Source organism: Dreissena polymorpha, chromosome 1, assembly GCF_020536995.1.
Source record: "Dreissena polymorpha isolate Duluth1 chromosome 1, UMN_Dpol_1.0, whole genome shotgun sequence".
Lineage (NCBI taxonomy): Eukaryota > Metazoa > Mollusca > Bivalvia > Myida > Dreissenidae > Dreissena > Dreissena polymorpha.
In genome coordinates this window covers 167,010,775-167,035,409 of record NC_068355.1, presented here as the reverse complement: position 1 = coordinate 167,035,409, position 24,635 = coordinate 167,010,775, and the positions used below count along the sequence as shown (strand labels likewise).

The 24,635-nt window shown below is 32.8% G+C and overlaps 1 long non-coding RNA gene across 1 annotated transcript; it reads left to right on the top strand.

Moving 5' to 3' along the window:
- The first annotated feature begins 356 nt into the window (after nucleotides 1-356).
- Nucleotides 357-24,111, top strand: LOC127859945 (uncharacterized). Its single transcript, XR_008039535.1, has 8 exons — nucleotides 357-418; nucleotides 2,243-2,374; nucleotides 2,902-2,974; nucleotides 3,295-3,468; nucleotides 4,804-4,988; nucleotides 16,234-16,345; nucleotides 21,192-23,024; nucleotides 23,880-24,111. It is a non-coding gene; the product is annotated as an uncharacterized LOC127859945 (long non-coding RNA).
- Nucleotides 24,112-24,635: the final 524 nt, after the last annotated feature.

The following is a 24,635-nucleotide window of genomic DNA, read 5'->3' as shown; positions in this document are numbered from 1 at the left end:
CTCTGTACATTACAAATATTTTCATCTGTTAATAGGCATAATCAGCTTAAAGGCCCAAGAAGTGTGCAGTTATTGCCCTTTAATATTCAACAAGCATTCAAGCCATCTAATTGATATTGTTAATTGCGAACAACTTTTACAAACAATGTTGTTAATGTCTATTCAGACTTTGTCAATATAATCAAATATGTATTGCTCCTTTCATTGTTTGTAATTATATGCCCATCATGGTTAATTTACTAATTGAACGTGATCGTCCGGTCTGCCAACCAAAGCCTGATTGATAAGACGGTGTTCTACTATTTATCTGTGATTTAAATTTGCAATTCACATGTATATCATTCCAAAACGTCTAACGCTGACACGATCTCGTCTCATTCAAGGCAAAACAAGACACCTGGTTGCAAAGATGGAATGGGTATAGTATTTTGCTGATTTGTTTCACTGCTTTGGACGTTTTCATGTCATGATATCATGCATGTTTCTGTTTCGGTTATTGTTTATGTGTTCTTGATTTTGTTATATCCAATTATATATAAATCTCTTATAAAGGGATTTTAATCAATAGCCATTCATAGTTAACATAGTTTAATAAGGGTTAACTTAGTAAAAGTACGGTCAGTAACAAGTAGTCGAAGCAGTTACTTTGAATGTTGTGTTTTGTTAGAAGGCCTTGCATCGGAAGTGCTGTCGGTTGTGGGTGGGGGCATCGGTCGATTTACAGTGCCTGTGTCTTTTAAGCCCAGGGTTGAGAAAACTTCATGTCAGGCTTGCCTTTAACATATATATATATGTATATATATATATATATATATATATATATATATATATATATATATATATATATATATATATATATATATATGTATTTATCCTACCACTTTGTCTATGGGAAAAAACAGAAATTTGTTTTAATGTTTGTGCTACAATCCAGGTATGAAGGTGACTGTCTTTGGACGTAAAGGTACTTTTTTCTGTGCGATCAGGTATTGTTGTCATGTCAAAGATAGGCAATTCTCTGCATCAATACAGAATTGTTCTCACATGCTTGCTTCATGCTCATTTTGTGATTTATTTTTTACTTATCACAATTCGAAATAAATTAAGATCATAAATGAAAAGGGTAATGGGCTCTTTGACGGAATGATCTTGAAACGGATCAACGCACATAGGATTGTGTTGCTAATATGGGACAATGCGCAAAAGTGCAGTTACATGGCTACTACAACAATGGCTGCAACATAAATTCTCAGGCAGTTTAAAAGCACACCTCGTGTTCCTATCTATTAAAAAAATGTTTATCAGAAAATGATGCAGAAAAGAGTATAACATATGTTTATCAATTATAATGGAAATATGTATAATATAACGAACAAATTGAATTGTAACAGCTGGTTAACAATAATCGATTATGTTCTCAATAGCTGTTTACTTTGAGCCTTTTCTATTTTTTTAGTACGCATAAACAAATACTACTCCAATTGTTAGATAGGCTTACGTAAGGTAACGTTCAGAAACCATTCGAGTTTTAGGAGTAACTTAGCTGCATCATAAATTGACCTTAGAGTACAACCGAAGCGCTTTACTTGGTATAGGTTTGAGTTAAAAGGCCCGAAGGCTCTGGTCTGTTTACAAACATTGAGTAGTTAAATGGTAATTAAATCGGAATGTATTTAGTTATTCCTAGTAAATTTGGTTATGATGCTATTTAGGTTATTACAATTAAATATTTTGTCAATAAATCTGGGCAAATTGTGATGTTTAACACGGTGTCCCAATCCTTTCCACCGACGGTTCCATTCTTTGAACATTGCTTCTTTACCAAAACGACAGGATCATATAGTTTTATAAGGTGTATGTCCTGCTAGAACCGCTGAAGGTTCACTTTGTGTATATTTGAATTGTGTTAAAAGACTTATTGTATTAACTAAGCACTGCCAAATGAATTTCAGAATGTATTACAGAAAAACATTAAAAAATTTCTTAATTGGTTTAGTTTTTTTTTATTCTTTGTGCATATATATAGATGTACATGTCAATCTAGTGCAACAGCTACATCTAACATAATTACCCCTCAAACCAACTGTTATTTTCCGCAAAACAATATAAATTACTTGTATACTGTTTAGTGCTTTTTATTCCTTAAATGTGAAGAATTTTCTCATTTCTTCAAATCCACTAAGTTCTACTGTTGCTGCTGTTGCTTCTACAGTTACACCATGCAAACGTATCTACTTGCCAGTGCACGTTCAAAGCCACGACACCAGTACGGACGGAAACAAACTCAAAGTCGCATGTTGTGCAGTATATTGGCAGTGGCACATGCTTTCATGAATACATCAGCAATGGCTGGTTTATTGTCACGGGACATCCGGTTAGTTTACAGGATTGGAAATATATCCTCATGTCAAAAACCCTCTGTTTGTCCAATACATTTTTTAACCAGGTCAATGTCAGGTTTTCGACAAAGTGAATGGTCAAGGTCACTGTCTGTTTATAATCATGGACGAACTGTTGGCACAATGTTAAGATGGACATATAAGTGTGCTCATAGGTTGTCTACATGCAGACCCAGTGTTGAATTGAACAATATATAGAATAGTTAAATAAGTACAAAAAAAGAAAAACAGATGTCCTCGCATTGTTATCTTGTTTTAACATCCCTCATGAAATATGCCTTGGTAACATGAGACAAAAATGTTCATATAAAGATTAAGGTTTTCGTTTTTAGGGATTAAACAATTTATACCGTTTGCTCATAACTATTGCTTTACATGCTCTCACAAGTATGTGCAAACAACTGGTTAACTGACATGGTGATTGCTACTTGATTGAAAATAAATAAAAAAAATGTCAAAATTTAAGTAACAAACTAAACAAGTGCCTATTTCGTCCTACCAGGTTATGAACATTCAAGAAGACCATCTGATGCCATATGATGAATGCAAACTGCTTGATGCCAGTGATTGGTTAGGTATTGAATTGCTTGCTCAGTACCGTAAGTCGATCTTTGCACTGTCAGTCAAATGATTCTGACTTTGAATCCAAGCCTTGCCAGCCATGTTACCTGTTTTTTTCTTCTTCATGAAATCACTTCTAAATCAATTGACTCAACGGGATGTACTTTTAGAATCGCATGTTACCTGCAGGAAGAATGATATTCCTATTTTCCTAGAACGGTATATAAGGTAAAAATATATAAGATTTTTCCAAACGGACATAAATATAATATAATTTTATTTTTTTAAACCACAAACAATATTTTACGTGCTAAGACTTATATATGATTTTCAGCTGAAATACCCAGTCTTAAAACTGGCAGTTCCCATCACTCAGTAGTTTGGATGCCTTGCCTCGTGGATGGACAGCTCAATGTTTGCTTTGCTGCCTCCTTCGAAGCTTGTACAAGAAATTCGTCCTTGGATGGTTGTCCCCCAATGAAGAGTGCGGAGAAAAGAGTTCTGCTTGGTTTGTTACAAAATTATATTTGCGTGTTTTGAAAACCATAGGCATGTTGGTTTGCGAGTAGGTAACATAAGCTGGCAGTATCCATGATTTTTAGATAATTATATATAAATGTGTGTAACAATTGAAACGCGTTGACAAAAGTGTTTACATAGATAACCTAGCAAATGTTTCTTACGCTAATAGTTAAATTATTTTTTTAAGATATTTGTATTTATGTAAAATAAAAACATGTGAATATCTCTCAAATCATTCATGTACACTTCTTTGTGCATGTGCATAAAAATATGGTTGGATGTTAAGACCCCTGCTGATTTCTCAGGAAAGCACTTCAGTTTTAGCTTGGGTCCGTGTAGAATGTATGGGTTTATTTTTATCTTAATCCGTAAACATTACACGTATAGGGTATTTCTGTTTTGACAAAGCTGTTGGTATATTTTACTTCCCGATTTTCAGATTACCACATATGGTTTTTAACATAACTTTTGGAGACAATCGATTTTACATCATTATAACAGCAAAACGAAAAGCTTTACGTTGCAATGCCATAACATGTTGGCAGCATCGCTTTTGCAATTAATATTATTGACAAAATAACACATGCACTATTTTGCAAAGCAAACCGATAGAAAGAGATGTGAAGGAAAAGGGGAGGGGGTAGGATCCTTGAAAAACAGAAGCAATATGATATAATGTGTTTCAGTCAAATACATGACTTTTTAAAGACATGTTTAAATAATGCACTTACACATTGCAGTTTGTATGCTTTCACGGAGTGGAATTCATTAAGCATTACATTATCACAGCAAACCAATTTGGTATAGTTAAATTCGTTCTTCAAATGTTTGGTTGTGGTAGCGGGATTGTTGCAAAACCTGCATATATACCTCTAAGTTCGGTGTCATACTTGAACAATTGTTGTTAATGCCGACCTTTTCTAATTTATACAACAGTTCATTAAATGAATTTATATAAAGTTTACTCACATTTAACCTATTTTTATGTCAGGCTTAATAACCACGTGGCTACCTACGTCAAGGACATGTTTATAAGATCGAATACGTTAATAGAGCACTGTATTGTAAACAATACAGATGCCCCATTCTTAATCTTTACAATTAAATAAATATAAGGTTAATTTGGTACAAATATTAATGTATTTGAATTGCTTTGTAATGCCAAAAAACATGACATTATGAAATTTTACTTTGAAAGTGATTTAAATACAAATTTCATTTTTAAGTGACTCATGATTTGTTAAGATAAAAAAAAACTATAAACTTATTTTCCATAAATGTTCACTCTTAATTTTTTTTCTACATAAAACTTACCTTGCAGACCACACAAACATGTGTGATTTTAAAGCAGACAACATGTGCTCATGAAGAATGTTCAGCAAGGCGACGACTTAAACTGGATTCGACACCAGTCATTTACTCCAACAGATGACACCGGCCCGGATTTCGACCATACACTAAAAAAAGTTTTTGCAATGATGTTTAGGAGGATACAGTATATAAAAGGTTTGTCGCTAAATTAATAAAATACATAATTTTTGAATGAATTTGCTTTAAATCCATGAACATATTTGACTATTATAAATAAATTTTCATGTAAAGTGTTTATTCTGATTTGTTAGAATTAGTATACGATTTTAAGATGGAGAGTAAGTTGGTTCCTTTTTCCTAGTTCCTTATTCCTTATTCGAATAAGGAATAAGGAACAGTTCCTTATTCCTTATTCACGATTTCTTATTCGAATAAGGAATAAGTAACAGTTCCTTATTCCTTATTAACGCTTAACATATTTGACTAAGCTTTTTAAGAAAAATAATGCAATCAATTCTTAATTAAATCAAAACTAAATAACAAGAATACATTTAATTTGTGTATAACGATACATATTTATGTTTCTTCTTAGCGTTTTAATAGGATTTCTTGTATAACCCGAGCCGGCATTATCTACTTCGAATTCTAGCTTCAAATCAACCAAACCTTAAGCCTGTATACTTATTTAACGTTTATGTAATATAAAAATGCAATCTAGTACATTTCCTAATATTTGTTTTCATTTAAACTCCATTTCCTTTTTCGCGGCCGAATACGGAAAAGGGAACCAGTTCCTTATTCCTTATTCATTCCTTATAAGGAGCCTGCATTTTCTTACTTAAACATCAATGACATTGATAAAAATTGTTCAACATATACATGAACATCATTATATACATGTATATACATAGGTTGGATATTTAAAATACATATATCAATACATTTCTACTAAGTTTTAAGTAATGATAAACCAGTTCCTTTTTCAGTTTGAATAAGGAATAAGGAACTGCTTCCCTATTCCTTATTGAAATCGAATAAGGAACTGGAATGTTCTTGCTATAAATGATAAATCAAAATCGAATAAGGAAGGGCATTTTCTTACTAAACAAAAACATAAATAGGAATCAAAGAGATCAATAAATCAATGAAAATCACTGTAAATATAGGTTGGGTATAACACATATTTACTGAGGTACATTTCTACTTATTTTAGTTTACTTATAACCCAGTTCCTTATTCGATTTCAATGAGGAATAAGGAACTGATTCCTTATTCCTTATTCAAATCGAATAAGGAACTGCCATTTTCTTGCCAAAAAAGATAAATTAAAGTGAACCAAAGAGCTCAATACATCAATGAAAATCATTATTAATGTAGATTGGGCATCACAAATATGTATTATAGTACATGTCTTCTTTTTTTTATTTAATTATAGCCTAGTTCCTTATTCGGTTTGAATAAGGAATAAGGAACTGATTCCTTATTCCTTATTCAAATCGAATAAGGAACTGGCGATTTCTTCATTAAAATAAGTGAAAATGAATCACTGAGATCAATAAATCATGAAAACCACTGTTAATGTAGGTTGGGTATAACAAAATAGCTATTGAAGTACATTTCTACTTAGTTTCATTTAATTATAACCCAGTTCCTTATTCGATACTCAGCTATCGGATAGTCTTGGCCAAAGGTAAGGTCCAGATAAAACTTCAAAAAATGTATCAGAGATATAAATTTAAAAAAAAACTCACATTTAACATAGCCAATAATTACGAATATAAAGCTGCGCTATGATAGAATGATCCGAATTAAAGTATCCGAAATTATGGCCTCTGAATAAGGAATTAGTAATAAGTTAGTTCCTTATTCGGAAGCCCGTATTTCGGACAATCACTTTCAGATATTTTATTTTTTAGATGTGTGTGTGTGTTATTTAAGCTTGATTATGTTATATGTATGTATTCTGTCACATTTCTATTGTATATTCTATTTGACGAAATACGCTGAAAACAAATATTATTAAGACGATATTAAGGAAATGGCATTGTTCTACTCAAACATAAATTAAAATTTACCAAAGAATACTAAATGTCAATGAAATGATGGTACATGTAAACAAATATTTATTGAAATACATTGCTGCTTAGTTTTATTTAATGAGAATCCAGTTCCTTATTCGGTTTGAAATAGGAATAAGGAACTGGCTCCTTATTCCTTATTCAAATCAAATAAGGAACTGGCGATTTCTTAATAAAAAAATAAATGAAAATGAACCAAAGAGACCAATAAATCAATGGCAATCATTGTTTTTTACGTTGTGTATCCAAAACATTAACTGCAGTACATTTCTACTTTTTATTTATTTCATTATAACCCAGTTCCTTATTCGATTTCAATAAGGAATAAGGAACTGGTTCCTTATTCCTTATTCAAATCAAATAAGGAACTGCCATTTTCTTACAAAAAACAACAACAATAAATCAATAAAAATCATTGTAAATGTAGGTTGAGTATCGCACATATGTATTCTTGTACATTTCTACCTAGTTTTTATGTGTAATGATGACCAGTTCCTTTTTCGCGGGTGAAAAATGACAAAGTAACCAGCTGCACTAACTCGGAAAAATAGGACTGGTAACCACCGATACCAGCGCCATTTTGTCGCGTCCCACGATCTTTTATTGTGTGCCATTATTGAAGGTCGCCGGATGTACGGATGCATCCAAGATCGGGAAGACGCGTTTTCGGAGATATAAAATGCATTTTAATATATAAACACTCGTATACCATGTATACGCATTTGTTTTTTTATGGAAAAACAAAATACGTAGGCATCTCGATGAAACTTTCCATACTACTAGAGGCACCTGGCCGCTGCTTCCGGTGCATTATCGCCTGTATGTTGACGTCAGAGACGTCGAAAAGACGACAACGATGTACGAAATATTGGCATTCGGTACGAATACAGAGCGCAACTGTGACGCTAAGATCTGCGAGGGACTGTTTACCATCGAGGCCATCGCCGTTTTGTAGATCCCACGGCCGTTTTGTAGATCCCACGGCCATTAATCGTGTGACGAGGTTGAAAGTCGCCGGATGTATCGTTGGTCTGCATGAGCGAGAAAACGCGTATTCGCACTAAAACAAATCTACGAAGAAAACACTAGTACAGCTAGTATTCGCGCAGGTGTTTGAATATTAAATAAAATAAAATATTCAGGCCTCTCAATTAAACTTAACAGTCGACTAGTGCTTCCGGTGCAGTCTTGCTTTAATGGTGACGTGTTGAAATCTCTTTAAATCCTTAATCATATCCCTTCGTAACCGTTAACGTATGAGAACGGAATGAGCTATCTAAAACATGCATAGTAATGAGATATCGTATAGTCTTGGCCCAAGGTAAGGGTCAGATAGAACTTAAAGAACTGTATCAGAGATATAAATAAAAATCTTACATTAAACATAGACAATAATAACGAATATAAAGGATGCGGTATGCGAGAATGATCCGAATGTAAGTATCCGAAAGTATAGCCTCCGAATAAGGAATTGAGTAATAAGTTAGTTCCTTATTCGGAAGCCTGTATTTCAGACGATCACTTTCGGATTTTTTATTTTTTAGATGTTGTGTGTGTTATTTAAACTTGATTATGTTATATGGATGGATTCTGTCACATTTCTATTGTATATTATATTTGACGATACACGCTGAAAACAATTATTATGAAGACTGTAATAAAGAAATGGAATTGTCTTACTCAAACATAAATTGAAATTAACCAAAGAATACTAAATGTGATAAAAAAAACATGGTATATGTAGGTTCGAAAATAAAAATATTTATTGCAATATATTGCCACTGAGTTTTATTTAATAAAAACCCAGTTCCTTATTCGGTTTGAATAAGGGATAAGGAACTGGTTCCTTGTTCCTTATTCAAATCGAATAAGGAACTGGCATTTTCTTATTAAACAACTTAATTCAAATGACCCAAAGAAACTAATAAATCAATGAAAAGTATTTAAATGTAGGTTGGGTATCAAAAACTGTAATTGCAGTACATCTGTTCTTCGTTTTTATAATGATATCCCAGTTCCTTATTCGGTTTGAATAGGGAATAAGAAACTGGTCCCTTATTCCTTATTCAAATCGAATAAGGAACTAGCATTTCCTTGCTTATTGAATCAATTAAAACGAACCAAAGAGACCAATTTATCAATGAAAATCATTGTTTATATAGATTGGGTATCAAAATATGTAAGGCATTACATTTCTTCTTCGGTTTTGTTAAATGATAACCCAGATCTTTTTTTGCTACCGAATAAGGAAAAAGTAACCAGTTGGACTTACATCGCAAAAATAGGACTGGTTATCAAAAAGACCAGCGCCATTCTTTTGGTTCTCGCGACCTTTAATCGTGCGCTAATGTTTAATGTCACCGGATATACCGCTGGCATCCAAGATTGAGATAACGCGTTTTCAGTGATAGTTAGTCTATTTAAAAAGAAACACTCAATAACAGCTTGAGTACGCTTTTTTTTTATTGAAAAACAAAATACAGAGGCATCTCGACGAAACTAAACAGACATCTAGAGTCACCTGGGCCGCTGCTTCCGGTGCAGTCCCGCTTTTATGGTGACGTCAGTGACGTCGCACTGACGACAACGCTGTACAACCTATTGGCATTCGGTTCAAATACAGAGCGCAATTATGACGCTTAAAACGGCGAAGGACTATTAACCATCGAGACCATCGCCGTTTTTTTAGGAACCCTGGTCAATAATCGTGTGCCGAGTTTGAAGGTCCTCGTATGTACCGTTGGTCTGCATGAGCGAGAAAACGTGTATTCGCACTCAAACAAATCTCTGAAGAAAAAAACTTGTACAGCTAGTTTGCGCGCAGGTTATTGAATAATAAATAAAATGTTAAGGCATCTCGATGGAACTTTCCAGTCTACAAGAGACCGATGCTTCTGGTGCAGTCTTGCTTTTATGGTGACGTGTTGAAATCTCTTAACATCCTTAATCATATCCCTCCGTAACCGTTAACGTATGAGAACGGAATGAGATATCTAAAACATGCTTAGAAAAGAGATTTCGTGTAGTCTTGGCCAAAGGTAAGGGTCAGACAAAACTTTAAGAACTGTATCAGAGATATAAATAAAAAATCTTACATTAAACATAGCCAATAATAACGAAAATAAAGCTGCGCTATGCGAGAATGATCCGAATGTAAGTATCCGAAAGTATAGCGTCTGAATAAGGAATTGAGTAATAAGTTAGTTCCTTATTCAGAAGAGCGATTTCGGATAATCACTTTCGGGTATTTTATTTTATAGATGCTGTGTGTGTTATTTAAACTTGATTATGTTATATGGATGTAATCTGTCACATTTCTATTGTTTATTATTTTTGACGATACACGCTGAAAACATGTATTATGAACACGATAATTAGGAAATAGAATTGTCTTACTCAAAGATAAATTAAAATTAACCAAAGAATACTAAATGTCAATGAAAATCATGGTATATGTAGGTTCGAAATTAAACATATTTATTGCAATACATCGTTACTGAGTTTTATTTAATGAAAACCCAGTTCCTTATTCGGTTTGAATAAGGAATAAGGAACTGGTTCCTTGTTTCTTTTTCAAATCGAATAAGGAACTGGCATTTTCTTATTAAACAACTTAATTTAAATGAACCAAAGAAACCAATAAATCAATGAAAAGCATTTTACATTTAGGTTGGGTATCAAAAACTTGAATTGCAGAACATCTGTACTTAGTTTTATATAATGATATCCCAGTTCCTTATTCGGTTTGAATAGGGAATAAGGAACTGGTTCCTTATTCCTTATTCAAATCGAATAAGGAACTGGCATTTCCTTGCTAAACAAACCAATTAAAATGAACCAAAGAGACCAATTAATCAATGAAAATCATTGTAAATATAGGTCGCGTATCAAAATATGTATTGCAGAACATTTCTTCTTCGGTTTTTGTTAAATGATAAGCCAGTTCCTTTTTTTGCTTCCGAGTAAGGAAAAGTAACCAGTTGGACTAACATCGGAAAAATAGGACTGGTTATCAAATAGACGAGCGCCATTTTTTTTTTGGTTCTCGCAACCTTTATTTTCCGCGCCAATGTTTAAGGTCACCGGATATACCGTTGGCTTCAAGATCGAGATAACGCGTTTTCAGTGATAGAAAATCTATTTAATTAGAAAAACACTCAATAAGAGCTTGAGAACGCATTTGTCTTTAAATTGAATAAAAAAACGGAGGCATTCCTACAAAACTTTTTAGACTACAAGAGGCATCTGGGCCGCTCCTTCCGGTGCAGACATTTTTTATGGTGACGTCAGTGATGTCGCACTGACGACAACGCTGTTCGCAATTTTGGCATTCTGTTCGAATACAGAGCGCAACTGTAAAGCTAAAAACGGCGAAGGACTCTCAACCATTCAGACTATCGCCGTTCTTTAGATACCACGGTCAATAATCGTGTGCCGAGGTTGAAGGTCGCCGTATTTACCGTTGGTTTGCACGAGCGAGAAAACGCGTATTCGCATTTAAACAAATCTATGAAGAAAAAACACTATAACAGCAAGTTTGCGCGCAGGTGTTTGAATGTTAAATAAAATAAAATGTTGAGGCATCTCGATTGAACTTTCCAGTCTACTAGAGACACCTGGACCGCTGCTTCCGGTGCAGTCTTGCTTGTATGGTGACGTGTTGAAATCTCTTTGCATCCTTAATAATATCCCTTTGTATTCGTTTACGTATGAGAACGGAATGGGATGTCTAAAACATGCCTTGTAATAAGATACCGTATAGTCTTGGCAAAAGGAAGGGGTCACATAAAACTTCAAGAACTGTATCAGAGATAGAAGAAAAAATCTTACAATAAACATAGCCAATAATAACGAACATAAAGCTGCGCTCTGCAGGAATGATCCGAATGTAATTATCCGAAGTTAAAGCATCTGAATAAGGAATTGAGTAATAAGTTAGTTCCTTATTCGGAAGCCTATATTCCGAACGGTCACTTTCGGATATTTATTTTTTTAGATGCTGTGTGTGTAATTTAAGCTTGCTTATGTAATATGGATGTATTCTGTCACATTTCTATTTTATATTCTATTTGACGATACTGAAAACAAGTATTATGAAGACGATAATAAGGAAATGGCATCGTCTTACTCAAACATAAATCAAAATAAACCAAAGAATACTAATTGTCAAAGAAAATCAAGGTATAAAGATGAAGGTTGGAAATAAAAAAATATATATTTATTGCAATTCATTGCTACTGAGTTTTATTTAATGATAGCCTAGTTTATTATTCAGTTTGAATAATGAATAAGGAAATGGCTCCTTTTTCCTTATTCAAATCGAATAATAAAGGAAGTGGCATTTTTAAATAAAAAATACAAATAAATGAACCAAAGAAGCCAATAAATCAATGAAAAGCATTTAAAATGTAGGTTAGGTATCAAAATCATTAATTGCAGTACATTTCTACTAAGTTTAATTTAATGATAACCCATCTGCTTACTCGGTTCGAATACAGAGTGCAACTGTTACGCTAAGAACGGCGAAAAACTGTTCACCATCGAGGCCATTTCCGTTTTGTAGATCCTTCGGTTAATAATCGTGTGCCTAGGTTCGTACAAACTTAATTAAACACTTGATCTGGGGAATATTTAGTACGTAATAAAATGCGACACAATTTTGATTAGTTAAAGAAAAAAAATCATTATTTTGCTATCCACACTTCATCCCAAACAATTAAACATTTTTGTTTGTGACCAATCATTTTCCTTTATATTTTACTGTTGTTTATTGGAAAATATAATTTAAAATGGGTACGTCACAGTGTCAATCACACAGTACATCGTTGTGAAAGTAAATTGACATTTTGTTAGTTGGTTATATAAGCAAATCAATAGACGTTATTAAAATATGTTTCGTTTTCTATTCTAACTGTAATTGGCAGATACTAGGTAATAACTTATTAACCACCTCGAACAACCTAGAATTTGGCTCGTCTCTGCTTTGCTTTTACACCTGAGAACTAAACTTCATTTACTACTTGCGTATTTGATACCACTTCTGTATTCCAGAAACACACATTCGGATGGTCGATACCTAAGCCAGCTATAAATAAAGAGTCGAAATGGTTACGGTCATTGACATGGACTTTGTCCCTTGTTCATGTTAAGAAATAACTGATTAAGAGTTGTTTATTTAATCTCTGAAGTTAACGGAAGAACTAACGTGAAAAAAAGAGAATCATACTAAAAAGGTGAAAGCAAATAAAATGATTCCAAAACAGATTTGGTATATGTTAACTGTTAAAGTAAGCATACTCCGATCGGTTTGAATATGCATGTGATTAATTATTATAATGCCGCGAAAAAGTAAACTAAACAATACTGAATAAGGAACTGGTTTATCATTACTTAAAACTTAGTAGAAATGTATTGCAATGCGTATTTTAAATATCCAACCTATGTATACACATGTATATAATGATATTCATTTTTATGTTGAACACTTTTGATCATTTTCATAGATGTTTAAGTAAGAAAATACCGTTCCTTATTTGATTTTGAATTATTATTTATAGTAAGTACATTCCAGTTCCTTATTCGATTTCAATAAGGAATAAGGAACCAGTTCCTTATTCCTTATTCAAACTGAATAAGGAACTGGTTTATCATTACTTAAAACTTAGTAGAAATGTATTGCAATGCGTATTTTAAATATCCAACCTATGTATACACATGTATATAATGATATTCATTTATATGTTGAACAATTTTGATCATTTTCATTGATGTTTAAGTAAGAAAATGCCGTTCCTTATTCGTTTTTGATTTATTATTTATAGTAAGTACATTCCAGTTCCTTATTCGATTTCAATAAGGAATAAGGAACCAGTTCCTTATTCCTTATTCAAACTGAATAAGGAACTGGTTTATCATTACTTAAAACTTAGTAGAAATGTATTGCAATGCGTATTTTAAATATCCAACCTATGTATACACATGTATATAATGATATTCATTTATATGTTGAACAACTTTGATCATTTTCATTGATGTTTAAGTAAGAAAATGTCGTTCCTTATTCGATTTTGATTTATTATTTATAGTAAGAACATTCCAGTTCCTTATTCGATTTCAATAAGGAATAAGGAACCAGTTCCTTATTCCTTATTCAAACTGAATAAGGAACTGGTTTATCATTACTTAAAACTTAGTAGAAATGTATTGCAATGCGTATTTTAAATATCCAACCTATGTATACACATGTATATAATGATATTCATTTTTATGTTGAACAATTTTGATCATTTTCATTGATGTTTAAGTAAGAAAATGCCGTTCCTTATTCGATTTTGATTTATTATTTATAGTAAGTACATTCCAGTTCCTTATTCGATTTCAATAAGGAATAAGGAACCAGTTCCTTATTCCTTATTCAAACTGAATAAGGAACTGGTTTATCATTACTTAAAACTTAGTAGAAATGTATTGCAATGCGTATTTTAAATATCCAACCTATGTATACACATGTATATAATGATATTCATTTATATGTTGAACAATTTTGATCATTTTCATTGATGTTTAAGTAAGAAAATGCCGTTCCTTATTCGATTTTGATTTATTATTTATAGTAAGTACATTCCAGTTCCTTATTCGATTTCAATAAGGAATAAGGAACCAGTTCCTTATTCCTTATTCAAACTGAATAAGGAACTGGTTTATCATTACTTAAAACTTAGTAGAAATGTATTGCAATGCGTATTTTAAATATCCAACCTATGTATACACATGTATATAATGATATTCATTTATATGTTGAACACTTTTGATCATTTTCATTGATGTTTAAGTAAGAAAATGCCGTTCCTTATTCGATTTTGATTTATTATTTATAGTTAGTACATTCCAGTTCCTTATTCGATTTCAATAAGGAATAAGGAACCAGTTCCTTATTCCTTATTCAAACTGAATAAGGAACTGGTTTATCATTACTTAAAACTTAGTAGAAATGTATTGCAATGCGTATTTTAAATATCCAACCTATGTATACACATGTATATAATGATATTCATTTATATGTTGAACAATTTTGATCATTTTCATTGATGTTTAAGTAAAAAAATGCAGGTTCCTTATTCGGCTTGAATACGGAATAAGGAACTGGTTCCCGTTTCCTAATTCGGCCGCGAAAAAGGAAATTGAGTTTAAATGAAAACAAATATTAGGAAATGTACTAGATTGCATTTTTATATCACATAAATGTTAAATAAGTATACAGGATTAAGGTTTGGTTGATTTGAAGTTAGAATTCGAAGTAGATAATGCCGGCTCGGGTTATTCAAAAATCCTATTAAAACGCTGAGAAGAAACATGAATATGTATCGTTATACACAAATTAAATGTATTCTTGTTATTTAGCTTTGATTTAATTGAGAATTGTTTGCATTATTTTTCTTAAAAAGCTTAGTCAAATATGTTAAGCGTGAATAAGGAATAAGGAACCGTTATTTATTCCTTATTCGAATAAGGAATCGTGAATAAGGAATAAGGAACTGTTCCTTATTCCTTATTCGAATAAGGAATAAGGAACTAGGAAAAAGGAACCAACTTACTCTCCATGATTTTAAGGTGAAGCATAATGTAGTAATTGGGCATGGCTTTTGAAGTGGCCCTTTGCTCAAGTATTTAGACATAGCAGTTACAATGTGTTATTTATGCATATATTGGGGTATGGCATTTAAGTGAAAGGTAAGTATGCAAGTTTTATAGTAAGGAGTTTTAAAAGTTGGTATGACATTTAAAAAGTTGGTACTGTGTTATGGAACCAACACAACACAAATTTATTCAATTATTTGGGGTGAAATAAAAAAGTGGTTATTTTCACAAGTGTTTGAGCTTTGCGTTTTAGAAGTGGGTATTTACACACGTATTATTGCATGAAAATATATGGAATTCAATTTTGACGTAGGTGTTTAACACAAGTATTTGCGGATTACTAAAATTGGAAATTGAGCATGTATGTGGACATGGCATTTAAGAAGTAGGTATTTACACACGTTTGAGGTATGTCATTTAAGAAGTGGGTATTAACATATCAATTGGAACATGGTGTTTTAACAGTAGGTATTTTGAAATGATGTTTTAGTAGTGTGATTTTACTGTAACTGTTGGGAGATTTTTTTTTTAAATAGTATTTACGCAACTATTGGGTAATGACATTTTAGAAATGGGTTTTTACTCAAGCTATGGGTTATTACAGTTCAGAAATTGGTAAATACAAATGTACATATGATTTTAGAATTTTAGAAGTATGTGGTTAGCCAGGTATGACCGCCTTATTTGCTTCTCTGATATGTGTCTGCTTCTTAATGTTTTTCCAGGGAACTACATGTTCATCGAGTCAAGCACCCCTCGGGTCCAGAACGAGACGGCCTGGCTGGTGAGTCCACTTATACAGTCCCCGGGAACCCATTTCCAGTGCTTCCAGTTCTGGTATGATTCAGCACCCTCTGTTATAAAGGATCGTAGTAACATATTAAACTTACCTGTATGAAATGCTCAAGGTCTGTTTGTGTGATCGCCCTATGTCAAGCGTTCTGCGGCGTCAATGTCTAGGTTTACAACACACTATAGGCCACATTTTGTATCAGATCTTGATAAAACCTGGTCAGAATGTGCTATTGGTAACCAGGTCAAACCGTAAAAAAAACTTTGTTACTTATCTAGAGGCAACAGTTCTCAATGGTGATGCAATTTGGTCAGAGAATGTTTATATGGAAAATATCTAGGCTGATTTTGAATCTTGGTCGCGTATGCACGAACTAAAGCATCAAGTTAAATTCGAGATTAACTTCGTAACCACTGCAGATGCAACATTTATTGCTCAATATCGATGACATTTGGTGAAAATAGTAATCTATTTTAATACAATATCTGAGGGCATTTCAAATCTGGTTCACGTTTTCAAAATTAGGTCACACAGTACATCTTTAGAAAAACAATATTATCACTATAGAATATAAAGAAGTGAAACTCCAGCTGCTGGAGCAGTATTGAATTTTTATTAAAAACAATTAGTTGGTCCTTTATTTAAGGCAAGTGACCGATTGCCCAAACAGTACAAGACAGCACAAAACAGCACAATACAAACCAACATAAACACAAAATATGAATAAAGCTGGGGTCACCGCCTTGGAACGGTCAATGCAAAGCATTGGGGGTTTAAACCTGGTTATAGAGCGCTCAACCTCACACTTGGCCCAGCAATATTCATAATACATTTAAGTGTAAATAAAATTTAACGTCATAGCATTGTAACTTAAATTAAACAATAATAAAAGGGAATTAAAACGCATTCAATTTAATTACTATTTAATTACTCAATTGCATTGAAGATACAAGAGTAACAGAATTACAACTTTTTGACGAACGATCAAATAAAACTATTAACAATTGTCAACTACATTCCTTCTTTATAGAAAAGATTTGAGAATATAGAATCATATAGTTAATATCTCAGATAATCATCGCGCAAATACAGGAAGAAGCAGCAATAATGGGTGTAAAAATTCCATATTACATAGCTTGGTTGTTTATGTGACTGCTAAACAAATTAAAAATAATTAAATCAAACAAGAAACGCCTATCAGAGAGAAAATATAAATAAAATGGAACGTTATAAACCCAATGACCTATGCATGTAGATTACAACTGGGAAAGTCGGTCGTATGACGTCACAAAAATCCATAATGACATAATGACGTGAACAAATTCCAAGGGCAGTATATTAATGGGGCTGTGCTACTAATAGAACAAGTTTAGGTGATTTAATATTAACAAGCAAATGAATAAAAATGGTAATTACATTAAAGCGACATTATTGGAATCAAACAGTATATAGGTGTTTTGACAACTGAAGACAGAAATGATTTGATGTACGATTTGAGTCCAAATGTAGTTTACATGCAGATTTGTTCATACGACACAATGACACAATTTTATTCAACAGTGAAAAATGCCTATAATGTAGTATTCATGCAGATTTGTTCATACGACACAATTACACAATTTTATTCAACAGTAAAAAATGCCTATAATATCACTAATGATTCCAAATTTTAAGGGAAGAAAGATATAGTGAATCGAAAACCATCAAACACGTGTTTTTAAGTACATAAGCATCGTATCCTTTTGATAAAAACAAGTTAATTAAATTGAAAAGTTTAATAACGTTATAAACATTTGGTTTAACATATTTTAATTTGCGGACACGCTTCAAAACATCTCCGTAAAATGATGGATGGGAGATTCCATTATTTAAATGCCATTTTAAAGAAACATTATATTTTGAAATTAAATCACCATACTTAGAGTAAAATCTAGCAAATTTATTTCTTAGGTTATGATACAAAAAGCCTTGTTTTAGCAATTTTTTAGTTAATATTAGATTACGATCATTAAAATCTTTAATACACGAACATGCTCTGGCATAACGTACCAACTGCAAAATGTAAATACCATAGGAAGGTCCTTTGGGGATGTTGCCATCTAGAAACGGAAAATTTACAATTTCAAAGTTAAAATCGTCCCGTTTGTCGTATAAATTAGTTTTGATCAAATTATTATTAATAGTTAAATGTAAGTCTAAATACGCAGCGTCTGTATTGGATATACACGATCTATTTAAGACTAGTTCTTTTGGGTAGATTTTGTGAATATATTGTTCAAATAATGGATTATCTAAATTAAGTATGTCATCAATGTACCTACTAGTAAGGTTAAAACAAATAATCACATCTACTTGCTTAGTTTTAGATAATTCTAACATAAATTCGCTTTCATAACAATATAAAAAAGGTCAGCTATAAGTGGCGCACAATTAGTACCCATAGGAACGCCAATAATTTGTTTAAATATTTTACCATTAAATTCAACAAACAAGTTATCCAAAAGAAAAGTAAGTGCTGCACAAAAGTCAAGACCAGTCCAAATGATGTAATTATCTAATATCTGATTAGTAAAAAAAGCTGTTTTAGTGTTTAAAGCTAGATACAAAAATTTCTCTCTAGCAAAAGTTTTTTCAATCAAAGAAACAAGTTTGGATTTTATTAAAGCGTGAGGAAGCGTTGTATATAGTGTCGAAAAATCATAAGTACTTACCTGTGACACCTTATATTTTTTATTTTCAATTTTATCAATAACTTCTAAGGTGTTTTTTATTGACCAAAATAGGTTAATATTACTATTTTCATAAACTTTATTACAAAATTTAGCTATATGATATCTAATAGCACTCAATGCAGATGTAAGATACACTGATAATTGTTTGGTGGTACAAGACACTGAATTAGCGATAAAACGACTTTTATATGGCGTCTTATGTAATTTAGGTATCCAGTAAAGTGATGGCAATTTCTTGTCAGTAATATTGACTATTACATTTAACTTTATGCATTGGGCAATATGGTCGGTAATAATTTCATTAGGTTGCTTATTGTACTCACAATATGATGTAGTTTGTGAAAGTTCTTGTGAAATAGTTTGAACATAAAACACTCGTCATATTATGATAACATTATTAGCAGCCTTATCAGCAGGAACTAAGACGAATTTAGATTTTAAGTCTTCAAGCAAGATTTTGTTTATTAAATTTAGGTGAATGTGGTAGGGCCAAAGGATGTGTATCATAAAAACTTATTTTATTCATGGCCATACTAAATATTTTTGTTTTCCAATCATTGAGTGCAGTAATTTCAGCATTTTCCTTCCTGCACCATTTAGTGCAATAATCATGTAAGGATGTTACGATATTCTTAATGCAGTCATCAAAATCAACAGGAATAGGCAGTCTGTACTTAGGGCCTCTGCGTAGCAAATTTCTAAGGTTTTTATTTTGAATGAAATTAAGGTCCCCAGTAATAACATGTCCAACTGGACCATATATATATTTAGAACTAGTACAGTCACATAGTGTAGGACAATTTCTTATTACATTTATATCTGTGGAAATAGAATTATAATTAAAAACGATACTTCTTACAGGTTTACTATATTTGTAGCAAATAAGCGGTGATTCAGTATTGCGGAAATAAGGGGGAATCAACCGACGTACATTTTTATCATTGAATATTTTAGGAAGGTCAATTAAATCAAGACCTTTGTTACAAAACTCAATTTTGATACGATTTCTAGTTTTGTTAAGTACATTTTCAATAAAAGGTTTAAGATAGTAGTCAGTGAAAGATTCAATAATACAAGCACATTCATATAGAGGGTCAGATTGAAGTAAAATAAGTTTACATTCCTTATCAATATGCGCCAACGAAGAAACAGAAAGAGAGCAAAGTGCACTTAGTAATTTATGTTTACCCCCATTTTGTAATACTGTGTAGCAATCATTTAAAGAAAGCAGACGTTTAAATTTACGCCTTAAGTTACCATTTTTCCTAATGCCATGTGAACGTTTATTTCTTAGACGTTTACTAAACAGAGAAAATGAATTAATCGATTTATTTTTAGAAATTGTTCCAACATTTAGAATATTATCATTTAATCCAAGTTGGTAAGCTAATTGCAAACGTTTAATCCATTCAAATTCTGACATGCACCTTGCTTTTAATTGGCACTGACTTGAAGTACTATCATTAAAAATAGGTTGAATTGAAATATTTGTTACGCTATGACCTGTTTTATTAAAGTGCTGGTAAATGAAGTTATAAAATTTATTGTTATTTTTAATTTAAAAAAAAAAATTCCCTAAAACGTGTTTTAAGTGATCTACCCGTCTGCCCAACGTATTGCGCACCACAACAGGGTACATTTAAGCCGAATGTATAGCTTTATCGTGATAAAAAAAATGGTAAGAATGTTAATCTGGACAGTGCCAATGCAATGTTTGAACATGAATAGCAGGTGGTCTAAAACTAGATCACCAGATGAACTAGTCATCAATCAGAAGAATTTGAACTCAGAAGAGCATTTCAGGGCCATCTTGTTTGTATTATATGAACATTCTCATATATTTGGAAAATGACAATGACACCGTTATATTTTTCATGAGATGGAAGAACATGCAGTCTTGATATCTCGATATTGATATCTCGAAAACTACGAAAACTCCTCTTTGCAGAATCTTTCTCCACATTTTTTTTTCTTCTTTAATAATAACATATATACCGGTTAAATAATTTTTCCTTTAAACAAATATATGATGACATGTCAGCTATGAATTAATTCAGAAATATAACAGTTTTTACAGCATAAAGCATGCCAAATGTCTGTGGTGTAAAGACAAAGTTTTGAGAAAATGTTTGCAAAAGAACATGTTATATGACCACAGGTATCACATGAAAGGTTCGTCGGTGGGTCAGCTGAACGTGTACCAGATACAAAATGGCCTCCTCACATGCAATCTCGTCTGGAGTTTGTCCGAGCAACAGGGCCCTGATTGGTTGTCTGGGCAAGTTCCACTTAACGCTACAGTGGGGTACAAGGTATTCTTTGATGCGTTTTAAGTGTCTTCGCATTGATAGCGTTTTCGGATGTTGGTAAGAAGATAGTTGTTGACAATATGCAAAGTTAATATCAATAATTTTTGTATTACGCGATTGTTAATTAAGAATTAGTAAAGGCTAAAGGGAACGGTTACGAGGGTGACATAGTAGTTAACGACTTCAACCTGACCACATGATTCTGTTCATCACTGCCCGTGAAGGCTTCCAGAACTAATCTTACAAACACAGGTGGGACACGGTCACTGTCTCGCATAAAAATCCTTTAGACATATTTGAATTTTTTTATTGAATATCTTAAGGAGTTTCAGTGTGTACTTGTTGCTTGCAACCTCAACCTGTAGAAGATGCAGAGATATGAACATGTTGCAAACTTGCAAACTTAAGCCTGAACATGCACACAATGTTGAGTCATGAACATTAGCGCATCAGTTGTATGTGGCTTAACAATGTTGAGTCATTAACACCATCGCGTCAGTTGTATGTGACTTTACAATGTTGAGTCATTAACACCATCGCCCTATTACCATATAGAATTTCATTGTTAAGTTATTGACACCATGGCATCATTAGTATGGAACTGTAGACTGTTATGCTATAAACATCACTGCGATATCAGCACGGAACTGAACTATGTTTAGTGATTAAAACCATTGCATCAGTAGCATGGAAATGTACCCTGTTAAGTCGTTTACACCATCGCATCAGTTGTTTGGGATCGCACAATGTTTAGTCATTAACACCACCGCCATGGTAGCATGGAACTTAACCATGTTAAGTCATAAACACAATCGCATCAGTAGTATTAAATTGTGTTTATTGGTTACATTATCGCACTAGGAGCGTGATACGTTTTGTTGGTTACTCGTTAAATTTTTGCGCAAGTAGCATGGAAATGCGCTTTACTAGTAAATATTGTCACACTAGTAGAACTGTACAGTTCATTTACTCTTTCTTCCTAGGTAAGATTTCACTATGAAAAAATGTTTTAACTATGTTTGAAAATTAAGCCGCAGTTAGTTGTTACGCCCTATGCCGCAAAATAAACCATGCGTTGAGCAAGTGTTAATTCGAAATCCCACAACAAAAGATTTGAAAGGGGCAATACTGGTGTCACCGTTTTGTTTGGTCTGTCAGTTGGTCTTATACTAAAAATAACACAAGTTTACGTCTGTTTGTCTTTGTTTATTTATGACCACCAAACCTTATCTAGTAAGGAACTAAACATCATTTACACCATCACACCAGTAGCATGGAACTGCATCTTTGTTAATAGCTAACATTATTTCACTAGCAGCCCTGGTACTGTACGTTGTTTACGTGTTAAACCATCGTACCAGTAGCATTAAATGCGGCTTGTTGCATTGTTAAACACTATCACCTACGTGTAATGGTATTAAACGTTGTTTACTCACTTACATAATGAAACTAGTAGCATGAAATGTAAGTGTTTGTTTTTTAACGGTACGCTGGTTACTCGTAAGCATCATCGCACCAGTGGTATAGAAGTGTTTATCATTTTTTCATGAATAAAATCGGCATCGCATCAGCAAATACACTGTGTTTAATGATTAACTGAATCATGTTCACTAATTGACTCATCATGATATTCTCTTTTATGTTTTCCAGGCACTTTGTCCGCCCAACAGCGGCTCCGCATCGTACGTCTCAACATTTTTTTGCATTTTGATGAAATGTTATATTTAATTAGCGGTGGAAAGAAAACTGACAGTGTAGAGATTTTGTTCCTCATCAAAAGGGTTGTAGCCTTTATTAAATGTAGCAATTAATAATCATAAAAGGATGGCCTCTTGATCCACATGCACGTATTTATATAGAAAATGGTCAAAGGAAATTAAACTAATGGTGCTTTGTAAACTTTCGTTGGTGCATTTTTTTTACTGTATTTGTGTACACAAATACACAAAATTGACAATTATGTATTTCTGTATGGAGATACATGAAAAGTCATTATTTCAATTTGATAAACAGGCTATTTACCAAATATATGTGCTAGTTACCATGACGAAAACGAGAAACAGTTTGTACAGGAAATAAAATAAAATATGTTTCGATATATTGTTGATAATCGGTTTATAAATAACAATTGAGTTCTGGTGCAAATACAGAAACCATGAGGGCGTGAGCTGGAGTTGTAAAATAACCATGCCTCAGAACAACTAAAAAGTTTATAATTGGTATATATTTATAACGACAATGCGACAATTACTTCGGATCGAACATGATTTGAAAAATGTGTGTTAAATATTAATGATAACTATATATGACTATGCAGTGGCAATGCTTGAAAGTTCTGTTGTTTGCGGGTAGTATTACTGCAAAAATTATCTTAGTTTGTTTCTGTATGATTATCAGCAATAATCATGCTAGAAGTATACATTTATCTATTAATAAATCAATACTTCAAGTGTATGTTAATGTGTAAATACCCCCTATTCATTATATCAATTATGACTATTCATGCTATGAACTATGACTGACCTATCATGTTTCAGCTTTCCAGTGCACAGTGTGTAAAGTCAACCCGCAGCTGTGCTTTGTCCTCACCAAGGTGGAGATGTATCCTGACTCCTACTGTATCAATGAAGTCACAAACAAGGAAGACGGCGCCAAATGGGTTGACAGAATGCACGTAATGCACCCCTCTGCTATAACTTGTTCGAACGTTAGACCTGCCAATCTTAAGAAAAATCGTGTTACCACTCGAGTCATCAATAAAGCGTACGTTACATGTGAAACAACTGTTATTCTTATTGAATATTGGTAAACACTATTTGACTGCATAGTTATTCGGGACGGTTTAGTTGATTTGAGAGTATAATATGTGAGTAATTGCTAATTGAAGTTCGATGTTTTATGCCCCCTTTCGAAGAAGGTGTTATATAGCAGTCCCATTGTCCGTCCGTAGTTGTGTGCGCAATTTCCGTTCTCAGCCATGACTTTACTATATATTGATTGATTTTGTAAAAATAAACCATTTTGACTATCATTAGACTACGTTTTTAATGTAACTCATGTCTCGCTGATTCCAAAGTCAAGGTTACACTAAATACTTAAAGATTAAGTTTGGCCATTAACTAGCTTTACAATTCCTGTCTTCTACCTTTTTGTCGGTGTTCTGAATGAAACTTGACATAAAAGTAAACCATAATTGGACGACGAACCGTCTCTCTGCCTAAAAAGCCATGGTCACACGTAGAAGTCAAAAGTCAAACTTAGCAATAAATAGGCTTGAACATTTCTTTCTTTTT